At 32.7% G+C, this 13,909-nt stretch overlaps 1 protein-coding gene across 2 annotated transcripts in view; it reads left to right on the top strand.

Annotated features, from left to right (window-relative positions):
* Window positions 1-13,909, top strand: part of Trim9 (E3 ubiquitin-protein ligase Trim9) — a 264,736-nt gene that overhangs the window by 118,446 nt on the left and 132,381 nt on the right. The window lies entirely within an intron of this gene.

Genomic DNA, 13,909 nt, shown 5'->3' with positions numbered 1-13,909 from the left:
GTTTTCCTACAAAGACCGTGAATTAATTTTCAGGGAGTGTTTTTTGTAAATTTACTAGAAAGGTTAATATAGCGAAAAATAAACAACCCTCCGGATCACAACACTCCGAAATTATTTGGTCTGTTAGGATGACTTTCATCAGCTGTTTTTCACCCAGTAGTTTTCTTTTATATATTTCAAAGTCCCATTTTTACCAACGAGGGTTTATCTATACCGGTCCTGTTCTGTCCTGTCCTGCCCTGTTTAACGTAGGCTCCGAACCACGGTCTATCATCATTATCATCAACGCTATCGAATAGCCAGTGACCAACTTAGAGACTATCTCAGAAGACATTCGGTCTTACCCAGCCTGGCTACTGGCGTGACTGGGATGGTTATTTTTTGCCCGATTTTCCACTGTTGTCTATAAAGACATTTACAATTTCAATCACAAACACAAAGTTAATCTATGCCCCAGCAGGACTCGAACCCGCAACCATCGCGCCACCAAGCCGGCTCTCCTCAGCAGTTAAGAATAAGGCGTTGTGTTATGAAATATAAAAGGGGTAGAACACTAAAGCTCTTAATTTACAATTAACAAATATTTTACGGAAAGAAGAGGCGACTTGTTAAATATAAATCTATTCGTATATAAACTTAATAATAATTCGAATACATAGTTTTCGGTAATCAGTCGTGTGATTAACATTTATTTCACAAAGAAACGACCACAGGGATGTACTTGCTCGTTATTACATCTCGACAGCTTAGAAAAATTGCCTTTGAGTATCGGTTGTACCTTCATCCACCAGTTTGTCTCTATTGACCTCGAAATGGTACTATTTCTATCTACATGCTATAAGTCCGTTCAATTAATTGTCATCTCAATTGCCGACAAAGGGTCGTAATGTTGCCTGATCATCACTCATTTGGGCGGCTCATCAACTCATTTTGACTTTGCAATGTTACAAAATTCTATTCAAAATAAAATAATGAAACAAAAATTTTATAAAATATATTTTAACATTACAGTACATCTAATGCACTTTTTGCGTTTAGTTCTTGTTTCCTGATGCAGTCTTTTCTTGTAAAGCCATTTTGATATCACTGTGTTTCTCCTAAGTTTCTCCTTGTTCTGTTACTATCGGTATAAATCTTTCTTAATGAAACTATATCTAATTCTCCCTAATGTATTTGCTATATCTGCAAACCAATTAGTATTCTTTCTCTTCTCACACATTTAAATCAAATTCTCATATGTATTCTGAACAATTAAACACGTATGTACATAAATCTTTCCCACTCTGCAATATGATTTTCTACAGTTATCTTATATTAATTATATACTCATCCTTACAAAGTCCCACGTCCAGAAATGTTCACTCAATCACTGTCACTTTCAGAATCACTATTCAAGTTAATAACTAAGCTGTTAATTTCCAATCTCCCTAACACTTGTTTACAATTCCAGTATTTGTCAATTTCTTCTTCAGTGTGTCTGGTCGAATTCATCCAAACCAAAAGTGTTATTGTAGACAATGCTTTTCAGGCAATGATTTTCCACATATCCAGACAGTTCTAGCTTTTATATTCTTCTCGACGCAATTAAACATTTAATTTATATTTGCAGAATAATTATTTGAAATAGTTCACTTTTTAGTATGGTTTCTTCAAAACTTAATATATGTATTCCAATCTTTTAATTGCAGTCTTTTTGGATCCACTTATTGGGATATTGTATACCACCAGTGTACTTGATACACTGGTGAATGTACCTGATGAATGTACTTGATGATATGATACATTGGCCATGAAAATAACTGTTGGGTCCTCCAAGTTCTTTTTAGTGCTGATTTGCAAACTACAGCAAAAATATATTATGGCTCACTTCTACATGGTAGTCACCCTTGGATTAAGAGGAAAATACTAACTCTGTTCCAGAAACAGAACTATTCCTGTTTCCAGCATGTAGAACAATATATCTGCAATTAATTATTGTTACGTGTACCTTTCTCCATCAATTTTTGTTGTCTTTACACTATTTGATCTCTAATAGATCTGATATGAAGGTGATCTTGGTTTGTCACCCCCTTCTTATCTGGACGATTTCTTTTCGGTGAATCCAATATTATATTGTTTTTCATTTTTCGATATATTTTACTGATTGTGATACTAATATTCAATATAGCTGCAACACGCTAAATATATTTTCAATATAAACCGCAACAATGCATTTTCTTGGCAAGAAAGGGCCTCTATTATTCGTTCGAAGTAACTGACTAGAAACGCAATCTGTTTCTGACTTTGGCTTTCTAATGGCTTCGGCATTTTGGACCAGAGTAATAATAAGCAACGATTTGAAATTTGTCAAAACAAGCAAAGCGCTAAAATAACGTTTGCCGTTGTATAACATGTAGTTATTGTAACTAATATTTTGAAGAATTATACAATAGTCATATATACAATAAAGAAAACAAATACTACGTTAATTTCACTTTAGACATAATTAAAGATACTTAAAATAGTAAATACTTACATGATCGCTGTGGATAAATTACCGATGTTCAATAGATACTGGCTAGTTTTCGCCTTGCAAGATTTTTCTCCCTTGGTACGAAAATACACAGCTTTAGTTGAGGTTTTGTATAAATTACCTCACGGGTCCTGACGAAACAACTACGTCGCCCGCAGATTTGGAGCGTTTTAGCGCTCATTTAAGATGTCACTATTTCAAACCACAATTTTTCTTTCAAGTCGTATGTTTTTTCAGAAATAACTTTTATTCTGAGTAAAGTAAATACGTAGAAACGTGATAAAGCCTATTATGCGATGACTAATCGATACGATACTATGAACGTAAATTAAAGATATACATTTTATAATCTTTATCAATGTTTTATGGTACATATTACTTTAATAATAATAATCGTTATCGTATATATATTATATGTATATATATTATATATATATATATATATATATATATATATATATATATATATATATATATATATATATATATATATACGATATATACGCAAGCCACAAGAACGAGCAGAAATAATGAAATTATTTATTGATAATAATTGTTCTATTATTGCTACTCAGCGGAAATTGTGTCAATGGTAGCGGGACTTTTGCCCCACGTTGTCTATATCATTATTTAATTTGAATCTCAGAGAGGAATTTTATTTCACTCCAAGTATCGTTCATCAAAGCTTTTACATTTTACCATATTGGGTAATTATGTGATTAACCAAATGAATAATGTTTCGAAGCAATCCAATCTTCGATTTCTTATGAAACTAAACTATAAAGGATTTTTGTTCGAATTTAGTGATTTCCCTGAGGTATCTTAACGAAGTGCTTTCAAAGTATCTCATTATGACCATTAACAGAGTTAGTTTTATTTGTATAATATCACTGATTTTTTAAAAATATTTTTTAAGTTCACAATTATAGGAAACGTATTAAATGAAATATAATTAATTCGAAACCATTTCGATACATTCTTAGACTGGACTACTAACATTTTTACATTTCGACTGTGTAGTACAATATGTCAAGGATTTTTATTAATAGATTTTTTATTTTTCTATCAGTGCCATGTTAAAAATGTTTGTTTTCAATACTAGGGGTAATCAGTACTCAAAATTGTATACAAATTGAATAAATTCGAAATAATTCATTCAAAGGATGCTCGATATTTTTTAATATCAATTGCAATTAAGTTAACACATAAAACAACGAACAAGTTGAAACAAATATTTTTTCAGGTTTATGTGTTATATAATTTACTATTTCTGCAATGGATTTTTTTAAAAGAAAATTTAGTTTCAGGTTATTAATACAATACGGTGACTGTTAAATCGTTCAACAACCATATTCTATTAGAAATAACATAAATAGTTCTAAAAAAATTTAAACTATTAAGAAAGACTATCAAGAGCAATTATTGAGAAAATTGTAAAGGTTTTATGCATTATATAGGATGGCGCAAAAGTCCCGCTACCATTAACGCAATTTCTGCAGTGGCAATGATGGAAAAGATCCATAATAAAATTTAGACGTCTACTCAACACAATGATTAACACGAAAGTGAGCTAAACGTTACATAACGCAATGAAAAGGGTAGCGGGACTTTTACCCCACCCTGTATATAAAAACATCTGTAGAAAATATATATACAGTTTTTTTTAATATTTTAAAGTTTTATATACAGTTTGATGCTATCAATGTAAAAAATTATAATATTCATATGCTCGTACATCAGTACTTATGGTAAAGAAGAATGGTTGTTGTTATGAGTTATTTAAAATTAAATTAATTAATCAAAAATGTATTAATTAAATTAATCATAATTAAATTAATTAAGAACAATAATTACGCAGGTAGAGATGATTAGAGATGCAATAATGCAATAAACCAAGTCGAATCCTGCATAGTGGAGAGAAAATTTTGGTGATTCCCCACAAATTCCTCTCAATATTAGTTTAAGAACTCAAAGAAGTCTCAGTCGTTTAAATAATATTTATTTATTTTTATCTTATATTAGTTCACTATCAATATTATATTCATGAAGTTCAAGCCCATGTTCACAATGATATCAATGACTTATCTTGTAGCTGTTGCGCTTCTGATGATTCTACACAAGATATCAAAGAAAATAAAGGATAGCTGAAATCAAAACGCTTGGTAATGTTTGACGTCCATCTAAAATAAAACTATTTGCATGTTCTCTAGAAACTGTAGAAGTAGTGGTAGTACGTCTTAATCTTTTTCAAATTTTCCATGATTTCTTCAGCTTTCAGTCCAATGCATATTTCGTTCAAACCTAGAATAATATGATATTGTAGTATGGAGAATATTGGAAAGATGGAGAGTGGTTCGATATCCATTGGAGCTCTTGTAGAAGTGTTAGAGCCCGGACTATCAATATTATATTTACGATGAGATGTCAAAATCCTCACATAATGCCAATACTCAATAAATACCCAATCCACATAAAATTCCCCGCAGATTGCGCAGTTAATTTTAATTGTGTGCTTTTTAATTTTCGCAAAATAAAAAAGAGAATTTATTCAAAATACTGTAAAGTAATGTAATTTTATTTCACTCCAAGTATCGTTCATCAAAGCTTTTACATTTTACCATTTCATATTTTGTAACAGTTGAATAATGTAGTTAAGCTCGTATGCTCTTACAAGAGTACCTGTGGTAAAACAGAAAGGGTGTTACATGGTGCGAAGCGTTTGCTAAGTTTTTAGTGCAGTTAACTCAGTGTAGTTTGTTATGAGTTATTCAATATTAAATTAATCATCATTTAAGTAAGAACAATAATTACACAGGTATAGATGATTACAGATGCAATAATGCAAAGAGGGTTGCTAATGCCAATTTACCAAATTTCCCAATTATCCGAATTTCAAGTTGAATTCTCCAAAGTAGAGATAAAAATGTTTGTGATCAAGAACTTAAAGAAGTCTCAGTTGCCTAAATAATGTTTATTTTGTTATCTTATATTACTAGTATTCACTATCAATATTATATTCATGAAGTTCAGGCCCATATCCACAATGATATTAGTGACTTAATATGTAGTTGTTGCGCTTTTGATGGTTTTACACCAGATATCAAAAAAAATAAAGGATCGCTGGAATCAAAAGCTTGATAATGTTTGACGTTCATGTAAATTTTTTTTTTTTTTTTTTTTTTTATTACTCTTCGTGAGTCCACAATCTGCCCTATTGGCAATAAGTATTTCTTCTGTTTATATTATATATACATGGCATGTAGAAAATCACTTCATTAAGCAATCTTCTGTATAAAATATTAACTTAATTAATTAGACTTATTCTAATGCTTATTCTAACTCTACATATGTCCAGTAATCAGATCAGGTGGTGTTAAACGTTTTAGTCTACGCACTTCACTATCACGTCGCATATTTAGCTGATTAGCGAGTACATTGGGATGCACTGACACTCTTTCGAAGTACTTCACACAAACACGTTGAATTACACTCGTTATAGGTTCTAGAGGAATATCGCGTTGTATCACTTTATTTGAAATATAGTACGGAGCATCAACAATGGCACGCAACACCTTATTTTGGAACCGTTGAATGATGGATATATTAGATTTGCTAGCGGTACCCCATAGTTGAATTCCATATGTCCAAATGGGCTTGAGTATAGACTCATACAGCAATACCTTGTTATCTAATGATAACTTGGATTTGCGCCCAATGAGCCAATACATTTGATATAATTTTAGTCCTAGTTGTTTCCGTTTAGAGAGTATGTGCTTTTTCCAGGTTAGGCGTCGATCTAAATGCATACCAAGATATTTAACATGCTCTGCTTGGGGGAGTTGACGATGATTGATATTTACTGGTGGACATGTTCTTCTACGCAGGGTAAACGTTATATGCGTGGATTTTGATTCATTGGCTTTAATGCGCCATGTCTTCAACCATAATTGTATTTGCTCCAGGTGGGTTTGTAGGTTTATTGATGCTGTGACTGGATCTTCATGGGATGCTAAGATTGCTGTATCGTCTGCATATGTTGCCACAGTAGTTATTTTTGTGGTGGGCAGATCAGCCGTATACAGAAGATACAGTACTGGACCCAGTACACTACCTTGCGGAACTCCTGAATATATGGGATTTAATTCGGTATGTTCATCGCCTTGATTTACAATAAAATGTCTGTCAGTGAGATACGATTTCAGTAGCTGATAGTCCGGATGAGGGAGAAGTTTCTTTAGTTTAACCTCCAAGCCCGTATGCCATACTTTGTCAAAAGCCTGAGATATGTCTAGGAAAGCAGCCGAACAATATCTTTTGGCATTTAGGTCAGCGTTTATTTGGTTTACAAGTCTATGCACTTGTTCTATAGTCCCATGCTTATTGCGAAAGCCAAACTGATGTTCTGGAATAATTTTTATTTTTTCTATTATATAGTTTAGTTTTTTTATGTATAATTTTACGAAAACTTTCGAGATTATTGGTAATAAACTTATAGGTCGGTAGGAGGTCACGTCTTCTGGTATTTTTCCTGGTTTAAGTATCATTAATATTTTAGCTACTTTCCAGATGCTAGGGAAGTAATTAATTCGTAGCATAGCATTAAATATATATGTTATTAGTTTTATAGCCTTTTCTGATAATTCTTTTAAAATTTTGCCAGTAATTAAGTCATAACCAGGAGCTTTTTTAATATTAATCTCTCTCATTATTGTATGTTTAACTTTTTTGACCGTTAATTTCTCGTGCGGTAAATCCATTTGAAATGGCGAATCTAGAAAGCTAGTAATTTTATTTTCGTCATCTTTATGTAGCTGAGACTGGAAAGGTTTAAAAACATTTTTTAAGTGTTTTGAGAAAATGTCGGCCTTCTCTTTATTGCTTCTCGCCCAATTATTTTCGCTTGTTTTAATAGGTGGGTTATGCTGCTGGGATCTCCTAAGCTTTTTTGTTGCTTTCCACAACGAATAGTCTGTAGCCACAGTTGATGTCATGTTTTCTAGGTATTCTTGAATGCCTTGGTTTTGTTCCATTTGAATTAGATCTCTCAGCTCTTTTATGGCCCTATTAAATTTTCTTTTATTCTCTTCAGTCCTTTGCTGTTGCCAATTTCGTCGTAACATTCTTTTTTCTGCTATCTTTTTCTGTATTGTACATGATATATGTGTATTTTTTCTTGGAAATGTTTCACTGTTGGGAGTCGCGGAATATGCTGCCTCCTGTATATTTTTTGTAAGATTTATTGCTGCTATTTCTATATCCATTTCAGTTTGTAACGGTAAGTTTAGAGAGATATTTTGGTCTAAGTTTTCTCTAAATGAGGGCCAGTTAGTTCTATTATTGCACAGAGAAGGAGGTTTATCTTTGATGGTAATTTTTGAAGAAATTGTTACTATTATTGGTGAATGATCAGAAGACAGGTCGAAACATGATTCTGCCTGACACTTTTTTGGATCAATATTTTTTGTAATACAGAAATCTATTGTATCTGGTTTTTTATTTCTGTCTGAAGGCCAATATGTTGGTTCACCAGTAGAGATATGTTGTAAGTTATCTTTCCTTATGGCTTTGAGCAGTTCTCTACCTTTTGAGGTTATTATTCTTGAACCCCACATTAAATGCTTTGCATTATAATCTCCTCCTGCTATAAATCTATTACCTAGCGTACTGAAGAATTCTTGAAATTGTTCTGCCTTGTTGTTATGTTTGGGTGGGCAATAAATCGCAGAAATTGTTAATGGTCCATGGGCTTCCTCTATGGTTATACTGGTGGCTTGCAGGTAGTCTTTGCGGAATTTTTCTTTTTCGAAATGCTTTATATCATCTCGAATTATTATGGCTGTACCTCCATGTGCTTTATCATCAGGGTGATTTGTATGATAAAGCTTATATTTAGGAACTTTCAGATAATTCTTGTCCGTAAAGTGTGTTTCGGAAACCATCATAATGTCAATATTTTGTTCATTTACGAACATTTTTAGTTCCCTGGCGTGTTGTTGGAGCCCATTGGCATTCCAAACGGCGATTTTGTAACTATTGGTTTCAGGCATTAGGCAAGTTTGCTTACGACGGTTGTGAGTAGACCAAGCATCGTACTCATTTGATCCATTAGTTTGGCCATCATATTTTCTAATCTTGAGATGTTGCTAGTTTCAGTAGGTTGAGATATTGTCTCTCGTTTTTGTGCTGAACCATTTTCAACTATTTGGGCATAAGTTATGTCTGGTTGACTTGTTCTGGTAGGTAGTGGTAGATTGGTAGTAGATTGTTTTTGTTGATGCCTTTTTTCCCTTAAGGCAGGATAGAGTTTCTGCTGTAGTTGCTTGTGAACTGCGCAACCCTTGTAGTTCGCTGGATGATTTCCGTTACAGTTAACACATTTCACTTTTTCATCGCGCACTTTACGAGTACAATCTCCTGTCTTATGTTCTCCTGCACATTTTACGCATCTATATGATTTGCGACAGTAAGTCTTTGTGTGCCCGTGCGCTTGACACCTTGTGCATTGTGGTATAATTCTTATTATATGTGGTGGTTCGCATTTAATAATATTATTTTCCTGTTTGGTGATTTCATACACCGCCTTATTATTTCCATTAGGTTTTATGTCTATATAAAACATAGGCAGAGGTTTTTTTGTCGTGTGATGTCGTATATTGTGAATATTTACGACCTCGTGGCCTTTTTCAGCTAGTGCTACCTTGATGGTGTTAAAGTCCGTCCCGTGATGTAATCCTTTTAATACGAATTTAAATGTTCTCTCGGATTTTGGCCTGAATGTATGGTATTGGGTGTTTCTTTCATCTAATTCTTTTATAAGAACTTTAAAGTGATCCGCTTCGAACAATTGGATTTTAATTGTTTCATAGCTCACTGTTTTAATTGTGTAGTTCGTAGTAATGGTTTTCAATAAGTCATGGATGTTTTTTATTATTCCTACCTTATAGACTGTTATTGGTGGTGGTTTGGGAACAACTTTTTCAGGGCTTGGTTGTATGTTCTCTTCAATTTCTTCCGACAGGTTGCTAAAACTGTTTTTTGTCTCTATCGGTTTCTGCAACCAATAGTCACTGATTCTTGTTTGTTTCCTCGCGATTTCTTCTTCTCGACTTCTCAATCGTTTTTTGTTAATGACTGTAGTCCATTCTGATGGTGGAGTTTGCGTTATTGCTGTTTGTTCTAATCTTATATCAAAGTGTGTAGGTGATTTGGTTGAATCGCTATGGTTTGCCATTTTTTAATATTTTAATATTTTATTTAATTTACTTCCAGAGGATAAAAAAAATAAAATAAATACATTGTTTATTTCACGCACTTCATTTTTCACTTACGTTATTTTGGCACTAGTTTTTTACTATAAATACTATAAATGAATTTCAAAAGGACTGTTGTAAAATAAGATGAAATAATTTTAAACACTAATAAAAATGAGATGCAGTCCTTTTGTCTGGTCACGTAAACACGTATTCACTACACTTTAGGTCCACTGAGAGACGGATAGCCGCATCTGTTATGCGTTTTTAACACTCAATTAAATAACCGTAATAAAATACTGGGTTTTTTTTAAAGAACGGTATCTTTTTATAGCTTGGACCGTATTGAAAATACGTCTTCACCCTACGAAGGTTGGAACTGAACTGTTCATGTAAAATAAAATCGTTTGCGTGTTCTATAGGAATCTGCAATAGAAGCAGTAGGTACATCTTCATCTTTTTCCAAATTTCCCATGCTTTCTTCAACTGTTATTCCAACGAGTACTTTGTCTAAACCTTGAATAATATGGTATTGAACTATGGATGGTATACGATCGCTTGATTTGACATCCATGTAATATAACATTTTTTGCGTGTTCTATAGGAATCTGCAATAGCAGCAGTAGGTACATCTTCTTTTTTTTTTCAAATTTCCCGTGCTTTCTTCACCTTTTATCCTAACGAGTACTTCGTCTAAACCTAGAATAATATGGTATTGAACTATGGAGAGTAATGACAGACGGAGGGTGGTTCGATATCCATTGGAGCTCTTGTAGAAGTGTTAGAGCCCGGACTATCAATATTATATTTACGATGAGATGTCAAAATCCTCACATAATGCCATTCCCAGATCGGGAATTTCTCACAAGTTGGCAACGTTGAATGTAGAATCCACAAAAATGTAATACGATTCCAGAAGCAAGGGAAATTGGATAAACAAAGTGACCAAAGATGGACGATAATTTTAATGATGTGATTTTTAATTTTCGCAAAACAATAAAGAGAATTTATCCAAGGTACTGTTTTATACGTAAACTCTAATATTACAAAAGTTAACGGCCGTTTGAACAATATCTTGTTCTCTTTCACGCTACAGGAAGTACAGTCGTATAATTTAGTTCCTATTATACAACGGCGCGATCTTGTTGATTTTTAATTGTTGATGGCTCGAGAGATTTACAAAACGCGTTAAACTCTTCCTCATTTCATCTTGACGTGCATTACGCCACTGGGCCAAACGTAATTAAATGGAAAGCAGCTACGTGCGACGTGTTTTTGTTACCGCTGTTCCGGTTAGATTTATTTATTATCCTGAATGGCTTATTTATAATAAAGCTGTTCGGAATTTTGTTAGGAATTATCGATTTTGTCTTCTAGGCTGGTTGTTGTAAATAGGTGCAACGTCCTCATATTTATATAGCTTGGAGTTTTTGCCATTGCTTGGGCATTTTGATTGATGTAGTATAACTGTAAACTATGTTTTTTTGCAACATCTTCATGGTTCTAACATCATTCTTAAGACTTTCAATTTTTACGTTACCCTTTTTCTAGTTTATGATATACTACAAGGTCAGGAAGGTTTAGCTTGACTTTAATTATCTTACTTTAGTGACTTTAAAGAATGTTTAATATGAAAGAGATATTTTTTGCATCAACAGTACTAAAAGCAACATTCTGTATCCATTTCGATTATTATATATCTGTATATAATGGCCTACACCTTCATTTAGATTCAGCAGATTTACAGATGGTTCAGCTGTGATTTAAATGGTATCGGGTACATTTCTAAACAACGCCATGTTGAAGCCTCAGTGACCTTCTTCACTTTTCAGTATGTGTCATTTCGTCGCAATATAAACAAAAAAATTTTCCAAGGCAAAAAAATTTGAAGGCAATTATTTGATATTACTCGGTGAGGATCAATATCACTGGAGTTCACTATTGACTACATACGAAAATCGACCGGAATAGGAGCAAATACACAACAGTATAATTTTTTTATCATGACAGTGCTCGACCATATGTTGCAAATATCAAAATAAAAAAATCTACCCCACGCACCGTATTATCCAGACATTGTTCCTTTTTATTACTGCCTGTTTCGACATATGGCATATGCGATGAGTCATGATTTGTCTAAACAGCTCTTCATCTCTTATGAAGATACCAAAAAAGGGTCGATTTGTGGTAAATTACCTGAAAAAGTAAAGACAATAGATGGACAATACTTTAAATAAAATACATTGTACCGAATTTTCACGAATTTTCACATTTGATATGAAATAACAAAATTTAATAGTCAATTTAATTTATAAACTTTTGATGGATTCTGATTTGATTGTTTTTACAAGTTGTTTCTTTAAGCCCTACTCTATATATAGTGATTATAGAGAAATTTTGTTGAGGTCTATTAAGCTTTTATTGGAAGATATTTCTTAGCTGGTGTTAGAACTGGTCTTACGTCCGTTCTTGAACAAATGTTAATTTGTTGCTCCGTTACCTCATTCACATGAAACATTTGAAGCCGTTTTTTGGCCAACTGTCATAGAGACATGTTTTAAATCTCCACAGTAATCCATTATGGGCTTTATAATTATTGTTCTGAAAGTTTCCTTCACATATATTGAATGAACAACAGCTAAAGAAATATAAATATCTGCATTTTGTAATAATGCACATTTTAAACCTAATAATACAACTTAATGCGCATTTTTACTGTGTGTTGTCAAACACCACTGTAACACTGTAAATAATGCAGGAATTAGGTAAAATTGGTCAAAAGATATTCCATCATTGAGCTTTGTAATCAATAAAAATATATTTTAATGGCTTTTATCAATGCATTCAGAGGAAACAAAATGTTGTTGTGGGTATATCTAAGGAAAATACAGTTAAATCTTTTGCTAAATTATTTCTCATGTATCTACTTTTGTTTTTATTTATATTTTGTTAGATTCTTTACTATCCAAAGGTTGTCTTTTATAATTCGAGATTGTAATACAACTGCTTGTTCTATGGTAATTAAAGTCTTTATCATAAAGTGCCACATCTTTATGATGTACTTATTAGACCTATATCTATTGTAGAAATTGCTGTAAGGGATTTTGAGTTTTATTTTTATTTTTCATGAACATTTGGTTGCCAATTATATTTCCACAATTTACACATTTTAATTACTCAGCTATTTATATATATATATATATATATGTATATATAATATAAATATATATATATATATATATATATATATATACTGCTGTATATGTTACTTCTGAACGATACCAAGATATGATTCTAAATTTTCTTGGGCCCGAAATGGAGATGCAAGGCCTAGAGGACATGCGATTTTAGCAAGATGAAGCAACATACCGTTCATCGATTCAATTTTTCAATCACGTTTCTCCACGAAGACTATTTTTTCGAAGTGGAGATTCAGCATGACCAGCTAGATCTCCGAATTTAACAGCAACAGACTTTTTCCTATGGAGTTTTTTAAAACAAAAAATTTATGTGAACAATCTGAAACGATTCAACATCTTAAAGACTATATTCGTCGCGAAATTGAAGTAATTCAGCCTCAGATGTTGCAGGATGTCATGAAAAATGCACCAAAAAGAGCCGAAAGTTGGTGGTCACCAACCGTTGGGCCGATATAATTTGTAAATCATAACTAATTATAATTAATCATAAGGAAATATGACAAGACCATATAAACTTTCTGTGAAAACCAAACTTACTCATCTTTTCTTTGAGCAAAGTTATAGGCAATCAAAATGCTCTGCACTTCTGCCCCCAGCTAAGATGATTGGGATAGTGTGGATATTCTTTATTTGCATTTGTTTTTTCGAATGTTCCTCCAGATTTTAATATATTGGTAGCGGTCCTTTTTAGGTTTAATTAATTATATCCGATCAAATGTATATTTTCGATATTCGGTATCAATTTTTAGAAGTTGATGGAAACTGTAATTAATCGAAAACCACGTATTAGCTAATAGCTAACATCGCGTCGAAACCGCCACCGTTCTGATCGAAATTATTAGGTAATAAGCACCATCCTGTTCAGCCAGATGGAAAATAGCATTTCTATTTAGTGGAAATTGAATACTTTCAGTCGAAGATTCCACGGCAATTTAAGATATTTAACA

Source organism: Rhynchophorus ferrugineus, unplaced genomic scaffold (genome assembly GCF_030347505.1).
Source record: "Rhynchophorus ferrugineus isolate W39M unplaced genomic scaffold, kcgeb_rfMv2 rfM11, whole genome shotgun sequence".
Lineage (NCBI taxonomy): Eukaryota > Metazoa > Arthropoda > Insecta > Coleoptera > Curculionidae > Rhynchophorus > Rhynchophorus ferrugineus.
This window is presented reverse-complemented; position numbering and strand designations above follow the sequence as displayed.